At 39.2% G+C, this 22,116-nt stretch overlaps 1 pseudogene; it reads left to right on the forward strand.

Annotated features, from left to right (window-relative positions):
* The first annotated feature begins 12,824 nt into the window (after positions 1 to 12,824).
* LOC149189441 (exocyst complex component EXO70A1-like) lies at positions 12,825 to 16,079 on the forward strand (annotated as a pseudogene).
* Positions 16,080 to 22,116: the final 6,037 nt, after the last annotated feature.

The following is a 22,116-nucleotide window of genomic DNA, read 5'->3' on the forward strand; positions in this document are numbered from 1 at the left end:
TTTTATTTTTATTTTTAATTTAATTTTAATTTTTATGTAATTTGACCAAGTCAAAATGTTAAACAACAGAGGACCTAACTTTATAATATGTTTAAGATAATCATGTTTCAAATTCTTAATTGTATTTTATTTTTATTTTTATTGTTATCTAATTTGACTGAGTCAAAATGTTTACATAGCATAACATCACATAACATATCATAACCTTACAACATCTCTTCCATATTGTGCTGGAGAAGCCCAATAATCATTATATAGTGTACCACATCCATAGAGATACAAAAACAACTGCAGGAGAAGAAGATAGAGCAGTGGCCAATGCACATCATATCTAAAAAACTCTAGGCACCTATGAGAACATGATGAGAGACATGCTCACAATCCTCACCTTTGACAACTTCCTTTCCGCCACGAGAAATCAAAATTACGACAATACCCAAGGGCAAATCAACTGATTTGGAGGCCAATTTCGCTTTGGCCAACCGAATAATCTTATCCTAGGACTCCAACTAAGCTAGGAATTTCTAGTGTGTCCAGTCAAGCACAACATCTCACATGAGGATGCGGAGTATAAAGCACCTGATATTTTGAGATGAGGGGCGCAGAGAACTGGGAGGAGATCATAGGGCACTTTGGCTTTCTGTAACGAGGATATGTGGTTACAGGTTTGTTTAACTAGTCTGCTTTCATTCTGATCTTCGCGTCATGTTGTTAGAACTGGCATGCCATAGTTTTATGTCTCCATTTGTTTCATCTTGTGTTATTCAAGTCTAATTGGTTGTACTGCAACTATCTGGGGAAATTATCTTCGTTTTTTTTTATATTCCTGGGGTGGCGGCACAGTTTGCTACTTGACCATCCTCTTTTTGTGTTATTCCACATGCTGGGTCAGTGACACATGTTTTCTGTTTGATTTTTTTTTTTTTTTTGCCCCTTTATGCATTGATTCACATCCTTGGATGTTGGGATGCCCTTGGGTATATTCGTGTTGATTTCTCTTCTTAGGTCACATATAAAATGCCCTCTCTGCACCTAAATGATCTTCTCATTTTTCTCCAATCGGAAATCCTTCATATTCTGATGATTTTTTGTATTGCGATATACATTCTTAACTGTATACTTCAGACTCACATCCCTCCCCCCTTTCGGTGTCAAAATCCCTATCTGGACTGAGATCCTCAATCTTATTTGTCCACAGTATTCCCAGGGGGAGGGATATTTCCTATGTCCCAATAGTTTTCTTCCCCTCTGGAATTGGTGGGTAAACTCTTTCATCATTTCTAGGCCTTGCAAGGCATTTGATTTTTGGGTTTGCAATAGGTGGTGGACTTGTCTCGGGTGCTGCTTTTGTGAAGGCGCATAGATCTTTCTCATACTCATCGGCTCTGGTTGGATGTTGTAACTCTAGGTGTGCTCTACTCAGGATCCTGAACTGGGGTGGTTCGATTATCCAGTGTCGGGGAACTATTTTTCAAGCGATTTTTGATTTTTTAGGTGGTGGTGATCTGGAAACTTCTCATTGAGATGACTTGGGTCTACATCTCATTATAACTCTATGACATTCATCTTTTGATTATTTGGATATTAGGATCCTCGTACTCATGCTCATGATCATAAATTCCATTTTTTTATTCCCATTCTTTTGGTACTTTCCCCTTTTGGATTGATAACCGACGATGGTTCCTCTCTTTTGGCAGTATGTGGGTGTTATTCTTCACAGGTCTTGTACTTCATGGTTAGTGCTATACAGATACCTAGATATTTTTGGTAGAGATTTCTTGATGGCTACTCTTAATTATGATCTACCACCTTGATGGTTTATTAAGACTGTTTTCAATTCATCTCCTTATCTTCCGTATCACTTGTTCTTTTTCCGCTTTGTGATATTATGGATTTTTTGGAGTCAGACACATTAGCACATGAGGCCTACATATGTGCCATGCTAGATGTTGAATCTAATTATCGGATAGTTTCTGAGTCGAAGCAGATGGGGGGCCTAAACGAACTAGACACTTGGCACTCAATACAAGCCTTGATGCACATGCCAGATGGTGAACATGTGGCTCTTGGTTTTTATGGGGTATATCACGCAGAAAACGAACGACAATCCCAGCGTCAACAACGATCCATCAAAATTACCACCCCGACGCCTGCGCTAGTTTTTGGCCATGATGTATTGATCGACCGTGTTGTTATCCTGCAGAAGCAGGCGCTTGTTGGTAAGTGGCATTTCACTGAACTAAGGGAAGCTGATATGAAGCATTGGGTTGACACTAAATGGAAGTCTCTTCTAGGCTACATGCCTACGGTGGTGATATTGTTAAGCGGATTGTACAGTTTCCATTTCCTAAGCGAGGATGACTTAATGAAAATCAAGGCTATTCCTTGGATTAAAGGATGAGTTTTCTGGCTTTGCATTCTTGGTATATAGGCTTTAATCCTTTGAAGGAAACACCACAAAACAAATTGATTTGGGTTAAATTGTCTAGATTTCCCATTGAATTGTAGACTCGGCAAGTTTTTATGGATATTGGAAACGCTATTGGGAAGTTTGTTTATGTCGACCCGCGGTGTTTGGGTGCACAAGATAAGCGAGTTGCATGGATTTAGATCAAAAGGGAGTATAGAGGTGGATTTCTGAACCACATTGAATTACAATTGGGGGACACTCATCTGGTCCAACAACTAGATTTATGGGGGGTTCCTTTCAGGTGTCTTAATTGCCATCATACTAGACATCTTTTGGCACAATGTCCTCGTCGACTGGGTGGCAAGCATATGGCACATAGGTGGCATTGCTTCGGTGTGTCGAAGAAGGATGATGGTAAATTTGATATTCCATGCAATAGGAATGGGGTGACTATTCATATGTGTGATGCACAACGTTCATCAGGTACTCTGACTTACTCATATCCTATACATCCCATTATTTATTAGTCTGTGAAACTAAATGATTCTGCCCTATCGTTGTTCATTCATCCCCTAGACTTCTGAAGGGTTAGGTGTTCCTTCGGTTGATGACACCTCACCACCCCCACTAGATAGGATTTCACCCCCCCTGTGTCGACCTGCCTCAACTGAGTAATGTACCTCCCCCTCCGACGTCATATGATGCACCCTCCTCGCATATTATGTATGTCCCTGTACCGTCACCTTCACATGTCTCACATCCGTCCCTAGGGTCTAGGACCAGTCCTACATCACCTATTTTGCCCCTTTATTCCCCTACCAACTCTATGGATAATGATCTTGACTTCCTCCTCCAGAAGAAGACTCTAGATCTTCGAACTCTCACTGTCCACAAGCCACCTGGCTCATCGGCCCCCCGCATTAGTCCTTCCTTGGTAGGCAATATCACCGTTCATCGAAAACATAACCGAGATAATAGAAATTTCATAGGACGCGCTCAGCCTCTCCCCTTTAGTCCATCTGATGCACATGCTCTCATTGATGTTCCTATCGCTGCTACTTCCTCTCCTCGAGCCCTTAGAGCACGGATTCCTGCACCTGAGCTAACATGAGTTTCATCCTTTCATCGAATATTAGGGTCTAGGGGTTGCTCCTAAATATCTAGCCCTCAAGGAACTTTTCCTTTCATTTCGTCCATATATCATCCTTCTACATGAAACTATGCGCGCAGTTCCACAAGTGATAACTTATTTCACGAAGATTCTTCTTGATTGGCATATGGCTACCACTGATGTTGTTGGTCTCTCAGGGGGACTGGTGGCTCTATGGGACGCTCGATGGGTTAATGTAAAGGAATTTTCATGTTGTTCTTGCACCTTCCTTGCTAGTCATATTAGAGGTTTAAAGGGTTGAATTCATATCTTAAATGTATATGCCCCATATAGAGATCAGTCTTTTTTCTTGGATAACCTGATAGCATCGGAGATTTTGGGACTTGTGTCTCTTATCATTGTAGGGGATCTGAATTGGACAATTGGTCTGGACAAGGTATGGGGGAGGTCCAGAAAGGTTGACGCTATGGATGAACAAATCAAATTATTATTGATTACAACCTTGTTGATGTATGCCCTTCTATGATTGTTCCAACTTGGGACAATGAAATATCGACAGATGGATATGTCGTGAAGAAGCTGGATCACTTCCTCTTACATGAACAGTTAGTTGAGAGACTTGGGACCATCCAATCAGAGGTGGTGAATAATTATATCTCAGATGATCAGCCCATTACCCTACACTGGAGGAGGGGGGACCTCAGATGTCAGATGCATTTTAAGTTTAATCGTGTGTGGTTGGAAGACCCAGATTTTAACAATCTTGTGCGGGAAGTCTGGAATCGAGTCAGGGTTCGGGACATTTCCCCCATGAAGAATATATTGGATAAGCTTCGAGCTCTTAGGGTGGAGGTAAAAGCATGGGAGAAGAGAAAACAAAGTCAAATGAACAAAGAGTTACTTGACATTTTGAGCGAACTGGAGGCCATTTGCCCACATTTGCTTGTGCATAATCTCCTAGTTATTATTAGGAATCATATTAATGCCCTGGAAATTTAAAAGAAACATATACTACTTATTAAAGAGTCTACTTAGGGCCTAAAGAGTAGGGCCATATGGATTCGGGAAGGGGATAGGAATACTAAATTTTTTCATAGATTTGCCAATCACAAGAGAAAGCTCAATTCCATGTGGGAGATCACTAATGCAACAGGAAATTGGGCTCAGACGTAGAAGGACATTTGTAGAGCTGTTGTTCCACATTTTCAGAAGGCCTACTATCATATGGACTTGGGCAGTGCTGAGGACCAAATTTGGGGGGTGAAATTATATCCCTCCATGGTCGACGAGGACGCAAACTCAGATCTATACAAATTGTCTCGAAGGAGGAAATCCTAGGGGTGCTTAAATATTTTAAGGGGGACAAGGGTTTGGGACTAGATGGGTAGAAGGTGGACCCTTTACACATTTTTTGACATGTTTAAGCAAGATCTTCTTGACATGGTGGAGGAATCGCGGACTAGGGGATATATACACCTACATATAAATTCTACATATATTGCTCTCATTCCGAAAATGACTCCCTCTGACTCTTTCTCTGATTATAAACCCATTTCACTTTGTAATCTTATTTATAAGATTATCTCAAAAACTATTTCTAACAGGATTAAGCATACTTTGTCAAAGTACATATCCCTTGAGCAGTTCAGCTTCTTGCAGAATAGACAAATTCACGATGTTGTGGCGATTGCCTAGGAATGCATGCATTCGATCCATTCTAAAAAATTAAATGCTGCTATTATGAAGGTTGACTTACAGAAGGCATATGACTGCCTTGACTGGGGTTACCTGAGGTTGGTACTTCATAAAATTGGTGTCCAGGCTAGATGTGCCAAATGGATTATGGTCTGTGTTTCAAATGTTAATTATGCTGTTGTTATTAATGGTTATCCCACAAATTTCTTTAAGGCTGGGAGGGGACTCAGACAAGGATGTTCACTATATCCTCTATTATTCATATTGGCAATGGATGGGCTGAGCTTACATATCAAAAAAGCAGTGGCATAGGGATAGTGTTATGCACTGCACTTGGGAAGAGACATTAGAATTTCACATAGTTTTTTTATTGATGATGTGCTCATCATGGGGATGCTCAATAGGTATGCATGGCTGACACTTTTTCATATTTTACAAAGCTTGGGAATTGTTGAGAATGCAACAAGATGATGGAGCTTAGTGGAAAGGAGTCGCCTTCACTAAGTGGGCCCGCAGGCAAATTATGGTGCAAAGTCTATTTTTAGACTATGTCTATTTTTAGACATATGGATCATGGTCTATGTGTTGCAGGATGATGTTTATGGATGATTGGTCATGTTGGAAAAAATAGATGGACTTCTATTTCTGGTTCACAGCGGTGTGATCAAAGTCTATTTTTAGACTACCAGGCTAAAAATATAAAAGTAAAATATTATTGTCTCATAATAATATTTAGACTATAAACATTATCTTATCCTCTTGGAGCACTTCAGTGTGAGCTACAGATGTGGCACATGCAGCTGTCAGAAGGAAATATGCTTTTCTTTGTGGGTCAGTTGAGCTATTGCATGCATGACATCAGTTAGAACTCATGCATGTGAGTTCTGTGGAGTTGATTGTGGAGTTGATGGAGTTGTGTTCAGTTTGACTTGGTTAAACTAGTTGTAATTAGTCTAACTGCAAATAGACTAGTGATGAGTGATGTGAATTAATTGATTAAATTAATTCACTAATTATTAACTCATAATGCAACTGAAGAATACATCAGTTAACTCAGTGCATGTACAGTTTAGTGGAGACAGGTGTTAGAGGTTGAGATTGCTATCAATTGTGACTATAGTTGTGCATGAGATCTTGCACAATCAATGGATTGAGTATGCCCATGATGATTGCTCAGTATATGCCCAGTGATATAGCCTGTGCTCACGTGATTTCCAGAGTGAGTGATTTTCACTTGGTATTGTGCAATAGAGGCAGGCAAAGCAGCGGAGGAGATTTGAACCTGTGACTTGTTCGGATCTGAGCTAGTTTTGTGTGTAACATGTGGAGATAGTGCTAGATACTTGTGAGGAGTATTGTACTATGTAATGTTACATGTTCTCAATCATTAATATATAGATAGTGTGGGGTTTTTAGTTGTAAGCTTTCCCCGGGTTACATATTGTGTTAATGTGTGCATGCGATTGATGTTTCATTGTTTTTGATGCTGCTAAGTTGATGATCAATGTAGAGGAGGTTATGTATTGTGCATGTATTCCACAATAGTGTATAATCGAGATAATCTCTGTTGAATAAGTGTTTATTATTCAAAATTTCTATATGGTATCGGAGCTGTTGATAATCAGATCTACTATTCAGAAAGTGTTTACATTCTATTTCTTCTGGCAGAGTCTGTAATCCGGCCAGGTAGCCTCTGGATTCATCCTTCCTTTGGAAGGTGACATATCCGGTAAAAGCCCATACAGTCAATCTCTGTATGAGAAATGCTTTGTTCTCACGAATTCTAGATCAGAGGCATTTGAGTTTGGAGCTGGTGGAATTCGAATTTGTAGCAGTGTTTTCTTGGTATCAACGTGGCAATGTCTTTCAACGGATTGTGATTGGAGTATGCTCTTGAGGGAAACTCAAACTATATTGCATGGAAGGACAGGATGGAGGCAGTGTTGGATGATAATGGGCTGAAGGATTTCATAGAGGCTGATGTCCCAAAGCCTACTAATGCTGCGCAGGTTGATGCTTGGCAAAAGAAGACAACAAAGTGTTGAAGGATTCTGTTGGAGGGCGTGAAGGATCACATTGTGTCCAGCCTGCATGGAAAGGCTTCTCCATACTTGATGTGGAAAGCGTTGATAGATCTATTCCAAAGAAAGAGTGATCAGAGGAAGCTAGCGCTCAAGGATAAACTCAGAAACATCAAATGTGAGAAGGGAGACAGTATGCCCAAGTATCTCACGAAGTTCACTCAGTGCAGGGATGAGCTGGGAAGTGTGGGGGTGACTGTCGATGATGAGGACTTGGTGAGCTTGGCTCTCCTTGGTCTTCCGAAGAGTTGGCATTCCTATCAGGACTCTATCAATGGTCAGGAGAAATTGCCAGGATGGGAGAGACTTTGGTCAGATCTTGTGCAGGAGGAGATCAGGCGGAATACCAGGGACGGATCTTCATCAAAGGGACCTGATGAAGAAAATTGCACTTTGGCTGCCAAAGAAAAGAAGGGGAAGAACAAGAAAGCTTCTCAGTTTGGTGCGAAAGGCAAGAAGCAGGACATGTCCAAGGTGAAGTGCTTTCACTGTCACCAGCACGGACACTATGCCACTAATTGTCTGCAGAAGAAGAAGAACAAGCAAGCTGCTGGATCTGCAGTAGGAGAGGCTCTAGCCTCGCAGTTTGAGATTGATTTTTCATTGATTGCATGCTTGGTTTCACGTGTGATGGGATTGGTGTGGTTCTTGGACAGTGGTGCATCTTTTCACATGACAAAAGATCGAGATTTGTTTTTTGATCTGGAGGAGAAATATCTTGGAGTGCACATCGAGATGGGCGATGATGGTAGATACAGTGCGACTGGTATCGGTACCATTTCCTTTGAGAGGGAGTCTGGTAAACCCTTCGTATTGAAGGAAGTGATGCATGTTCCAGGATTGAAGAAGAATCTTATCTCTGTGGCGATGTTAGAAGACAAGGGATATGATGTTGTTTTCAGCGAGGGAAAGGCTTTCCTGCGCAGCAAGGCAACTAGAGAAACCCGCAAGATAGGGGTTTGAGTGAGGAACCTTTATCAGTTGCATGTAGATGGAAGCGCAGCAATGGCATGCAAGGCGGAAGGATTGGTGAGCCGGGATGATGGTGAGCTGTGGCACAGGAGATTAGGTCACCTTCACCATGGAGCCTTGAAGATGCTGCAGCAGATCACTACAGGGCTTCCTAAAGGCACTCTTGCGCAGTAAGATCAGTGCAAGGGGTGTACTTTGGGAAAGTTTGTGAAAGCCACCTTTCACGAGAAGGATAGTCGCGCCACGATGATTCTTGAGAGAATTCACACAGACGTGTGTGGACATTTCTCAGTAGCTTCGACAGAAAAACACAGGTATTATGTGATTTTTGTTGATGATTTCTCTCGTAAGTGCTAGATCTTCTTCATGCAGAAGAAGAGCGAGACATACTCAAAGTTCTGTGAGTTCAAAGCATTGGTCGAGAAGGAGTCGGGGAAGAAGGTGAAGGCTCTTAGGAGCGATAATGGTGGTGAATACATCTCTGGTGAGTTCAAGGATTTCTGCAGTGCAGAAGGGATTCGAAGAGAGCTCATAGCTCCCCATAACCCACAACATAACGGGGTTGCTGAGCGGAAGAACAGAACGATCATGGGTGCTGCACGGGCGATGTTGCATTATCAGGGCCTACCCCTTCACTTGTGGGCGGAAGCATGCAATACTGCAATCTATGTGCAGAACCGTTGTCCTCACAGGATACTTGGCATGAGTACACCCGAGGAGGCTTATTCTGGTAAGAAGCCTGATCTTTCTCATTTGAGGATTTTTGGTGCTAACGTTTACATGCTTGTGACGAAGGATGCCAAGAAGAAGTTGGAGCCGACCGCAAAGGTTGGGATATTTGTGGGGTACATTGATACACCCCACAACTATCATGTGTATTTGCTAGACAATGGTAATACTATTGTGCGACGGGATATAAAATTTTAGGAGGAGAAAGCCATGAAGTGTTCGCTTGAGAGGGAGCCACACTTGCATGCAGATGAGGAGCTATTAGTTCCTAAGGATGAGCTTCAAGATGTGGATCAGCCACAGGACGAGGTTCATGGAGTGGAAGAGACCACTCATGCAGTGCCAACCATCAGAGGGCGAAAGCGCTTGACAGAAGCTGAGCGACTGGCTCAAGATGCAGAGAAAGTTGTAGGACCACCTACAGCCCAACACAGGCAGAGACAATCACCTGATCGGTACACTGGATACATGGCTCTTGTGAGCAAATGTGTTGTGACTGAGCCATCCTCTTTCGAGGAAGCTGTGGAGGATCCCGCATGGGTAGACGACATGGTGGAAGAGCATGATTTGGTTGTCAGAAACAGTGCATGGGAGATTGTTCCTAGACCGGAAGGGAAATCAGTGGTGGGTTCGAGATGGATCTACAAAGTTAAGCAGGTAGCTGACGGGAGTGTGGAGAAGTACAAGGCAATATTTGTTGCCCGAGGATTTTCACAGATAGAGGGGATCGATTATGAGGAGACCTTTGCACCTGTCGCAAGGTATTCTTCCATACGGACGATTCTTGCTCTCTCAGCGCAGATGGGATGGCACATTCATCAGATGGATGTGAAGACTGCGTTCCTCAATGGAGTCATTGAGGAGGAGGTGTACATAGAACAACCCGAAGGTTTTGAGATCTTCAGCAGCGAGTTGCATGTGTGCAAGCTCAAGAGAGCGTTGTATGGGTTGAAACAAGCACCACGTGCTTGGTACACACGGATAGACAATTATTTCATCGGACTTGGATTCTCCAAGAGTGAGGTGGATCCTAACCTATACCAGATTGTGGTGGAGGGTAAGTTGCTTATCATTGTACTATATGTAGATGATTTGATTCTATCGGGTGATGAGCTGTTGATACTTTCATGCAAGGATGATCTTGTTAAGGAGTTTGAGATGAAGGACTTGGGCCTCCTTCATTATTTCCTGGGATTGGAAATTTGGTAGCGCAGTGATGGACTATTTGTTTCTCAGGGTAAGTATGCTTGAGAGATACTGGAGAAGTTCAACATGCATGGCTGCAAGCCTGTTGATACTCCTCTTCCTGGAGGTTGGAGGAAGGAGGATGCCACTTCGGCAGAAGAAGTGGATGCCACTGTTTATCGACAGTTGGTGGGGTCACTTATGTATCTGGTCAATACATGACCCGATATATGCTATGCTGTTAACCAGCTTTCACAAGCTATGGTTAAGCCAACCAAGCTCTTCTGGAAGGTAGGCAAGCATGTATTGCGTTATCTTAGAGGCACATCAGGATATGGATTGTGGTACAAAGAGGAGGATGAGGTGAAGCTATGTGGCTTCACAGATGCAGATTGGGCAGGGAGCCCAACGGATAGAAAGAGCACATCAGGAGGGGTCTTCAGTATCGGGTCGACAACAGTTTCTTGGTATAGCAGGAAGCAGATATCCGTGGCACTCAGTTCAGCAGAGGCTGAGTATATGGCAGCAAGTTTGGCTGCATGCGAGGCTATATGGACGAGGAAGATTCTGGTTGGTTTGTTCGGTTCTTACTTGGAGCCTACTGTGATTTACTATGATAACTAGAGTTACATTAAACTCTCGGCAAATCCTGTATTTCATGATAGATCTAAGCACATTGACATCAGGTACCATCATATCAGAGATTGTGTGCAGCGGAGAGTCATGTTACTTTCATACATTCTAACGGAGGATCAGGATGCTGATATCTTGACAAAGGCGCTCACCAGGAGCAAATTTGAATACCATCGAGGCAGGATAGGAGTTGCTGATAATCCATATCTTGTTGAGAGGGACTGTTGAGAATGCAACAAGATGATGGAACTTAGTGGAAAGGAGTCGCCTTCACTAAGTGGGCCCGCAGGCAAATTATGGCACAAAGTCTATTTTTAGACTATGTCTATTTTTAGACATATGGATCATGGTCTATGAGTTGCAAGATGCTGTTTATGGATGATTGGTCATGTTGGGAAAAATAGATGGACTTCTATTTCTGGTTCACAGCGGTGTGATCAAAGTCTATTTTTACACTGCCAGGCTAAAAATAGAAAAGTCAAATATTATTGTCTCATAATAATATTTAGACTATAAACATTATCTTATCCTCTTGGAGCACTTCAGTTTAAGCTACAGATGTGGCACATGCAGCTGTCAGAAGGAAATACGCTTTTCTTTGTGGGTCAGTTGAGCTATTGCATGCAGGACATCAGTTAGAACTCATGCATGTGAGTTCTATGGAGTTGATGGAGTTGTGTTCAGTTTGACTTGGTTAAACTAGTTGTAATTAGTCTAACTGCAAATAAACTAGTGATTAGTGATGTGAATTAATTGATTAAATTAATTCACTAATTATTAACTCATAATGCAACTGAAGAATACATCAGTTAACTGAGTGCATGTACAGTTCAGTGGAGACAGGTGTTAGAGGTTGAGATTGCTATCAGTTGTGACTATAGTTGTGCATGAGATCTTGCACATTCAATGGATTGAGTATGCCCATGATGATTGCTCAGTATATGCCCAGTGATATAGCCTGTGTTCACGTGATTTCCAGAGTGAGTGATTTTCACTTGGTATTGTGCAATAGAGGCAGGCAAAGCAGCGAAGGAGATTTGAACCTGTGACTTGTTCAGATCTGAGCTAGTTTTGTGTGTAACAGGTGGAGATAGTGCTGGATACTTGTGAGGAGTATTGTACTATGTAATGTTACATGTTTTCAATCATTAATATATAGATAGTGTGGGGTTTTCAGCTGTAAGCTTTCCTTGGGTTACATATTGTGTTAATGTGTGCATGCAATTAATGTTTCATTGTTTTTGATGTTGCTAAATTGATGATCAACGTAGAGGAGGTTATGTATTGTGCATGTATTCCGCAATAGTGTATAATCGGGATAATCTCTGTTGAATAAGTGTTTATTATTCAAAATTTCTACAGGAATGTTGTTGGACTGTACATGAATCTTCAGAAGTCTATCATATTACATGGCATATGTGATATGGAGGTTATTGCATATATACATAGACTATTTGGGGTGGATTTAGAATTATTGTTGGGGGGCATGAAATATCTTGGCTATCATATTAATCCATGTAGTTATAAGGTTAATGATTGGATGTGGCTTGTGGACCGTTTTTATAAAAAAACTAGGTGGGAATTTAAATGGTTATCATTGGGGGATGCATCACACTGACCCATGCATGATCATGTAGTTGGGAGAGTACTTGGCACATCTATATCATCTCCCTCTCACCATTATTAAGAGCCTCAATCGGATTATGGCCAAATACATCTGGTCTGGTGTGACTAATAATAACAAACTCCACCTAGTTAAGCTGGACCATATCTCTCTTCCTAAGTGAATGGGTGGCTAGGGGATATTGAATTTGAGGAAATTTGGTTGAGCGTTACTGCAGAAATCACTATGGAGGGGGTTATTTGGGAATGGCACTTGGGGCATGATCTTAAGACATAAGTATCAAAAGGACCACGAGTTTCCTGTTTGGATGTGCAGAGCATCAGAAAAATCAGTAAATGTTTTTTGTATAATATTGCTTGTTCTGGACACCAGATTATTATTGGAATGGATCACATACTGGGCATGAAAGATGATAGTCATATATCATATGGTTTTATACATTGTATAAACAGCCGTGGGATTTTCTTTTGGAACCAGGTCATATCTGAATGGCAAGGTCAATGTCCTATTTGGAAACGGGCGTGGGAACTGGGCCTAGACGAGCATATGGCACGGGAGTGGGAACATATTAGTACTAGCATGAATCTTTTAGGAGTATGTCGTGAGGAAGATAGGGACAAGATTGCTTGGATAAGCAAGATGAAGGAGGGGGGTGTTGTGGTCGCTGATATATATACCACTCTCTGTTGCCAGGAGGTACAACACACTGAGGTATGTTTGTTCTTCAAATTATGGAAATCTAAAATCCCCATTAAGATCATTTTTTTTCTTTCACTAGTTTGGAAGAATAAAAATCTAACTTGGGAGAACCTACAAAAGAGGAATTGGCATGGGTCGGGGATTTGTGTACTATGCAGAAAAGTGGAGGAGAACAATTTTCATATTTTTCTAAAATGCCCTATGATTGCACATGTTTGGAGTAATCTTGCTGGTTCTATTGGTTTTCCCTGTAACCAATATGACAACATTATTGCATGTTTGAGTTGGTGGAGTAAACAAAATCCCACATGGCAGAACATCCCCCTTATTCTCTTCTGGGAGATTTGGAGATGGCGCAACAAAATCATTTTTGAAAATTATAGAGATAACGTTATGCAGGTGTTGGATCACATTATTAGATGGTATTCTATTGGAAAATAACATGACACGGGGTCTAAGAAGATCATTCATAAACATACTGGCCCTAGGATGGAGTACCCGGCTGGCTTTTTTGATGGGGCAACACAAAGGAACATATGTGGTTGTGGCTTCTGGATTGCTATATCAAAGGAGCAGGAATTTTGGGTTCACTGGGGAACTGGCAGAGGCATGAATATGAGGGCTGAAGCGATGGCTCTATGGGGCATTCTCTAGTTCTCTAGCTATATTAACATCCCTTCTATTCACATATTTGGGGACTCAAGGATTATTATTGACCATGTTATGGGTTGCGCAAAAGTTAGCCAACCAATGCTCCATGGCTCGCTCAGTCAAATTGAGAATCTTTGGGCCTCTTTTAGAGACTCAACGATTGTGCATATTGGACAAGACTTCAATAAAAATGTTGATCGACTATCTAAGAGCGGGCTACAAGATGTTTTAGATGGGATGCACATAGAAATCAAGTTGGGAGATAACATCGTAGACATTGGGGTGCTTCCTTTACTTAGATAGCATCAACTTTTTTGGAGGAGTACACATGTTGTTTTTGAAGGTTTTCAGTGGCTTTTTTGTGACACTGTTTATATCTTTTCTTTGTTTTGTGCATAACATACTTCCACATATTAGATACCTGGCTGTGGTCTAATTACATCAATATGGATATATGATTGCAATTGTTTTCTTTATCTTAATACCACTAGGTACATAGTCATAAATCTATGTCGTAGATTATATATTTTTGTGTCATCAAGTCGAGATAGACTTGATATGACTATATCAAAAGATATATGATAAAAATTCTGGCATCATCAAATACACTATGTACTGAAGATACTTGAATATATATATATTTCTTTTTTCATACCGAAAAAAAAAACACAAAGGAAATCAATGAGTATCTCGATGTTGTAGACGGCCTACGTGGCCTCATGGAAATTTTGGACACAACTCAAAGCAGATCAGACAAGTTGGTGCATGCGCAACGCCTCATGGAAATGTTGATGGCCCACCTTGAGAAGGAGATTCATTGAATTATGTCGGCCAAGGTCAAGCCGACTATAGTGCCTGTCGAAGACAACTCGAGATAGGCTTCATAGGACGAGTTGACATACGAAGATGAACGCAGAACCGGTAGTCGTCGGGGTTTGAATTCTAACACCATTGAGATTTGCGAAATCGACTTAATTTCGGTAGAATTTGTGTTGCAACTGTGCGTACGAATCTACGTGCTCACCAGAAGGCCTGTAATCGAAGGGTATCTCAATAGAATCGACGTTGAGCGGCTTAGTATGAGCGATGTCCAAAAGTGTGAGAGGGGGATTCTCGACATCAGGATGAGGAAGTGGATACGCGCCGTGAGAGTTGCAGTGAGGGTCCTCTTCGCTAGCAAGAAACGGCTCTGCGACGAGATATTCGTAGGGTTCAACAACGTTAGCAATTTCTATTTTTCCGAGGTCATCAAGGAGTCGATGACGAAGCTTCTAGTGTTTGGTGAATCTGTGGCGGTGAGCAGAAAGGCTCTTGAAGACTTTGTGGAACCTAATTCCCAACATCAACATCGTTTATTGCCACGAATCATTTGCGAGCATGAGGACGCAAGCGTATGTGAACCTCGTTCGGCACCGGAGATTTTGAGGGAATTCGAGAATGAAATATAGACAGAAAATTCAAATACCCCGGTGCCCCGGAGGCACGATTCATCCACTTACAAGGTATGTTATGAATTATCTGATTTTTCTGTATACAAGGAGACTCTCCTCAACGTAATAGCCAATGATCCCACTGATATCTCGAAGGGCCTTCCTAATAACGTCATGGACTTGTTTGGGGGATTGGATGGGCATGATGATGAACTGGGGAGCCCAACCTCTGCTCTCTCAGTGAGACTGGGATGGATTATTACAAGTCTGCAATGTATGTTAGATGCGAAATCTAACCTCTACCAAGATGTTTACCTGTCATATTTGTTTCTCACGAACAATCTTCATTACATTGTCAAGAAGGTCAAGGGTTCAAAGCTCTTAGCGCTGTTCGATATGAATGGATGAGGAAGAATCAGGGCAAGATGAGGCAATACGTAGAAAACTACGAGAAAACCGCCTGGATGAAGGCCCTCAATTGTTTGAGGGATGGAGCGATTAACGTGAAGGGGGATTTTTCCAGTGGGGTGTGACAGCAGTCCCTTGAGAATAGATTCAAGGGTTTCGACTTTTTAATTGAGGAGGCTTCTAGAAAACATTCTAGTTGGATGGTGCCAAATTTGCAGCTCAAGGGGGAGCTTAGGATTTCAATGGCAAAGAAGATGATATCGGCTTATTGGTCCTTCTTGGGAAGACTCAAAACGTATTTGATAGATGTGAACCACTCTAATATGTATATTAAGTACACTCCTGAATACCTGGAAACACATCTCTTGGATCTGTTCCCCAACAATCCATCATCCTAAGTTCAAGGAGATCCAAGATAAGTTCAAGGACGTCCGAGAAGGAAGGTGTATAATAATGTGAAATTAAATATCACCTTAAGGATAAGTGAAATATATCTTCCAATTACAAACATCACATTTAAAACCCTTCGAATTAGACAAAGCTTTGGTTTTACTGATTAAAATCCTTGAGACCCTGCTATATGTAAATCTAAGTTTGAACATTATTTTCAATCCTATGAAAGATTGATGACTGTGACTAATTGTGATGTGAGATTATACATAATGGTTCTTCCAAATCTCTATTTTCAGTGAGCCTATATTACCAAGGAAACTAAGTGCCGGAGTCAGCTAGCATGTATTTCCTCGAATTACTTGTTTTCTGCACCTTGCAAGTTTTATTACAGCCAAATACTGGAAAGAGTTTAATATTTTCCAATTGTCGGTGTGTTCTGCATTTTTAATACTCGATTCCTTGCTTGCTTGTACTTTAGACAAGTTGACTACACGGCACCAGGGCGGGAATACATTTTTTTCAAAGCCAATGGCATTGATATTATCCTTCATTTACTAAATTAGGGAACTATGCTATTTGAAAGCTTTTGAGGATTGTGTCTGCTTTGCACATTTATCCTTTAGTAGTTTTCAACATTACTTTCTTGTTGTACTATTGGTTCTGATGTTATGCCAAATATATCTCATCTTGAATTTCCTTCATAATGGAAGAAACAGCATTCGTTGTAGAACTTGTAACGCATTGTATATGTAATTTCAAGTTTTTATGTATTTGGCTATTCTTAAATACGTTTTTCCAGATAAATGTGTTAAAAATATTTACTACTTGGGGAAATTTAAGGTAAAAAATGGGTCTCAAAAAAGATGTATTAATAAAATTAACTTTAAAAGAATCAAGATTCAAGATGATGATGTCATAGATAAAACTATTTTTATTTTAATTATGTTGTTGACTCATTTAATTGTAGGTTTAGTTAAATGTAAGTGTAGACACTCAGACATGGAATTAAATTCCACATCTAAGGAGTACACACTCTCAATATATATAAGTAGACCCACATTTGAAAAAATCAAAATACATGAAAAAAACACATTTTTTATATATTTTCAAATTTTTTTCGACGTGGGTTACTCATAAGTATTCAGAGTGGTTATTCGTTAGATGCGGAATTTAATTTTGCATCCAATGAGTGTCTAGACATGAAATTTGAGTAAACCTACAAGGAGATAAACCAAAAATACAATTAAAAAAGGCAGTTTCTTTTCTTTTTCTTAAAAAATCTATCTTAAATACGGATCTAACATGATCCGAGAGGAATCCAATTCCTTCACGTGTAATTTTTTTATGAGTCGACATTATTTAAATGTTTTGTGTAGTTATTTAATTTTTATTTTTAATTTTTAGATTTTTCATAATTTTTATTTCGGTGGACATGAGAAAAATTTCAATTCAATTTTGATGATGGATGGACGATGTTACAATCATACTCGGCTGTAGAATGAACCTCTCGGCTCAAAGATCGTTAACTCTTATTTTATTATTTTAACTCTTATTTTATTATTTGTCTTAAGCTCATTTTAAACCTCTAAATTCCATTTATTTAGAAACTTTGTTATCTAAAGATATAATAATATCTATGATTAGAGAGACATAAAAAATTTATTAAATATATTATAATTATTTTATGTGGATTGTAGATTTGAAAATAATGTTAGTAAAAAATTCCCAATATTAAAAAAAATTGGCCATCGAATTCCAAAATAGTGCAGTCCGTTCTTACTCAATTGGCGGTTTATTGGAGTCATCTCTTCCTTCTCCCTGTCTCCATTACCAGTAAAATGGCCACTCTGGCAGCAACCTTTTTATGGAGCGGTCGATCTAAACATTCCAAGATCCATCTGGTAAAATGGGATTTCATTTCTAGACCGAAGAAGATGGGTGGTTGGGGCTTGTTGCACATGCCTTCTTTCGGCAGAGCTCTTCTGTGCAAATCCCTTCTTCGGGGCATTTATGGGAAATGTCAATGGAGCACATTCATAAACCAGCGATATCTCAAAGGAAAAAGCTTGATTTTTTGGTTTCGAAGGCGCTCTCTGGGTATCAGAAGAGGCTCCCCCATCTGGCAAAGTTTCAGAAAGATTCAGTCTCTTTTCTTTATGAATTTGAGATGGAATTTTGGCTCGGGTTCTAGCATTTTCATTGGCATTGATTCGACGGTGCTCAATCTGGAATCGGCGATCCCCTCTGTCCTGATATCTTTTTTTCTCTCCAGGGGCTATTTCACATGGGATAAATTAATAAAATCATGGTTATCTCAGTCCCCCATTTGGAAGGATGCAGCGGAATTATCTATGCCCCTCTCTCTTCGTCCTCTATGGACATCTGCTATAAACTGTTTCACTTCAAAAGGCCTCACTCAATCGGGACCAAAGGATGCTCTTATCTGGTCTTTTCAGAACTCATCTCAGCCCATCGCCGTCAGAGACATCTATGCTGCAATCCTATCTGGCCACGCGCCCTCCTCCCCTATCTTTCCTCTTAAACTATGGAAGGCTGCATGCCCGCTCAAAATGATCCTCTTCACATGGCTTATCTTCTCCAACAGGAACCTCACCTGGGACGTTCTACAAAGAAAAGGGTGGCAGGGCCCGGGCAGATGTCAGATGTGCCTTTCGGAAGCTGAATCCAACACGCACATGTTCTTCAACTGTGCCTCTTCATCAACCATCTGGTATGAATTATCTTTGATTTATGGCTTTCCTCATCAGGCCTTTTTTTCTATACAGGATGCTTTCAATTGGTGGAGCGCGAAGAATCCTTCCTGGCGCTCACTATTTATCCTCACCTGTTGGTTCCTATGGAAGTGGCGCAATACATGCATTTTTCAGAACATCAGGAAGCCCCTCGATTCCGTCCTCATCTCAATCACGGGCCATATGCCCCCCTCAGATTAAACCATGGTCTGATCTGTTTCTATTCTTCGTCTACTTGGTCCTGTTTCACACAATGTGGGTGTTTCTATAGGATTTTGGCATGCTGTTCTGTTTAAATGATTCAATAGTTTCCAATAGCGTTTTTGATCCATCCCCTGGATGCGTTATATGTCTGCTTCCCCTTATGAAGCGCCCTGTAAAGTTGATGATGGTCCTCAGGCGTTTTAGTTACACTCAGTTCGGCTATGGGTGGTTTGTCCTTTTTGCTGGCTTTATCATGATTGGATGCAGGGGTTTATATGCTGCCGCAACAGCCAGTCCTGCTGGTTTTGTTTTAGCTGTTTATCACTGATTTTGATATGTAAACAGATCTTTATATTTCCTGAATATAATATATTTTGATTTTTCGTCTGAAAAATAATCATTAAATTAAACATAAAAATATTCTTTCGAGTTATGTTCATTGGGAAAGTGGTGCCATATTAACCAGAAAACTAAATGATTTTTGTATGTATGAGATCAATTAAATTGAACATGCCAATATTCTTTCGAGTTAAGTTCATTGGGACAGTGGTGCCATATTAAGCAGAAAACTAAATGATTTTTGTATGTATGAGATTCCATGTTTGACAATCATTTCTCGAATGCGAGAGAAATCAAAAGTTGATTTCTAATTTAGCTTTGCTCACCAGTATTTATGGCAAACAAGTGAGACTTCTCATGTTTTTTATAAATTATAAGTTGTTATTTCCAAAAATCGTAATCTATTTGTTAGATGTTTTAGAGAAATTTTTGATATTTTTTATTTAAAATTTTAGAGGAATTTGCTAGAATCACAAGTTGGAAGTGTAAACTCTCTACAATTCAAGTGTCACAATGATTTTTAAACATATGCACTCAAAAACCAAATATAAACAACAAAAATAAAAATTTAATGAAAAAAACCAAATATAAATAACAAAAATAAAAATTTAATGAAGAAAACCAAATATAAACCACAAAAATAAGAATTTAATGAAAAAAACCAAATATAAATAACAAAAATGAACATTTAAGTAAAAAATCAAATGTAAACCACAAAGTCCACATGGGGTAGCTCAAGCGGCAAGGGCCGTGGAAATGAAGTCTCACCGAACCGGAAGTCTTGGGTTCAAATCTTGGGCTACCCTTCCCCCGTAGAGGGGTACATAATGGACATGTAAATCGGAGAGTCCCGCCCGAGCTTACAAAAAAAAAATGTAAACCACAAAAATCAAAATTTAACTTAAACAAATGCAAACAACAAAAATAAAGATCTAACTAAAAACCAAATATAAATAAAAAAAAAATTTAACTAAAAAAACGAAATATAAATAATAAAAATGAAGATTTAAGTAAAAAACCAAATGTAAATGAAAAAAATTAAAATTTAACTTAAAAAAATGTAAACAACAAAAATGAAGATTTAACTTGAAAACCAAATATAAATAATAAAAATAAAGATTTAACTACAAAACAAATGTAAACCACGAAAATCAAAATTTAACTTTAAATAAATTGGTTAGATTAAAATATAATAATTAGATAATGTCTTTCCAAAAGGATTTCGTTGAATAATATGGATGCAAAAATACGCTATGGTACAGGGTGGGCCGCCGTGTAAGGGTCAAACATTCGATAGACTCGAAACTGTGTATAAGGGTTTTGAGGGTGGCTTCTTTCCAATCCAATGACCACGACATATTATTTCTTAAGATATTTCACTTTATAAAGTTATTAAGCATCTAAAACACATTAAGACCAAACCAGACTGACTCCGGATCTTGGGCCTTTATAAAATTTATCATATTTTAAAACCTCTCAAAATTGAATATATATATTTGTTATAGAAACTTTATTAATCCAAATAATATATACATATTTACGGAAGCATGATGGAAACCATAGGCTGCAGAGTAGCTGAGCGAAATAGGTTACATATGGCGAGGCAGCAAATCATGCAACAAAGGCCGAACCCGGGTGGGGAGGCTATAAGCAGCCGTCCCTAACCACGCAGGATAAAAGACAATGTGCAATATTTATTTATTTATATATATATATATATATATAAATAAATAAAATATTATTTAGATAAAACCACCTAATTAACCACTCCAAAGGTAAATTGAACCAATTAACTCATAATAAGAATACAGGAAAGCTCGTCCATTACTTTTTGAGTTTGCAAGAACATCCCATTCAAAATGCTTCATAATTGTTTTAAATTTTTGCCAAATTTAACTTCTTTTAATTCCTAGAGTAACAATTTATTTTTATTTTAATCATATTGACGGTGAGTAAATTTTACCCTTCAAAACCAACTAAAACTTAATCATTCAATTTGAATTCATAATATTCTCCTACCGAGCATAAATGATGATGACAACTTCTTATCTTGTCATGGAATTATTTTATGTAATATATGTAATTTTTTTTTGTATTAGAGGTCGGGCTCATCCTCACCTCACACAGTTGATTTTTGCCATTAACATTATCCATATGGGTTTATGATAGGTATTGATTTTTACCACTATCATTATATATATTGGTTTATAATAGTTATTCTTAAAGATTTGAACTTTAAATTTCTTAATTTACACAATATTTCATATTTGTGGGAATAACTAATTTAATTTCTTATTTTAACATCCTAAATCGATTTTTTTTTAACCTTAAGATCTAGGTAAAACATTTAATTACAACTCACAAGCAAGTGCAACATTCTTCATAGAGGTGGGTTAGAGAGAAACATACACATAAAGAAAATAACCATCCAACAGAAGTATGATAGGTATAAACATTAATAAAAATATTAGTTGAACAATTATTATTATATAAACAAGAGCTATGAGGTGGCATGTCACTGTTTATTTATATACATGAATTGTGTGCATATAGTGTTTAGCTTATTTGGTTGAAATGATATGAGTTATCCCAGATAGGTATTGAATTCTTTAAATTGATAATTCATAGTTCAAGAATTGCTCTTTTAAAAACCAAAGGGGGCACAAGCACCAACATAATATTAACAATATGTTGTACGTTATATTAGTTTTCAAGTTTTACCAAAAATACAAACCCACAAAAATAAATTCGGTAGATACTAAAACCATGTAAACACCAGATACATGTCCATCTTGGATT

The sequence above is a fragment of the Pinus tabuliformis genome, chromosome 3_1 (assembly GCF_031772625.1).
Source record: "Pinus tabuliformis cultivar Carrire ecotype Pingquan chromosome 3_1, CPIR1, whole genome shotgun sequence".
NCBI classification, from domain to species: Eukaryota; Viridiplantae; Streptophyta; class Pinopsida; order Pinales; family Pinaceae; genus Pinus; species Pinus tabuliformis.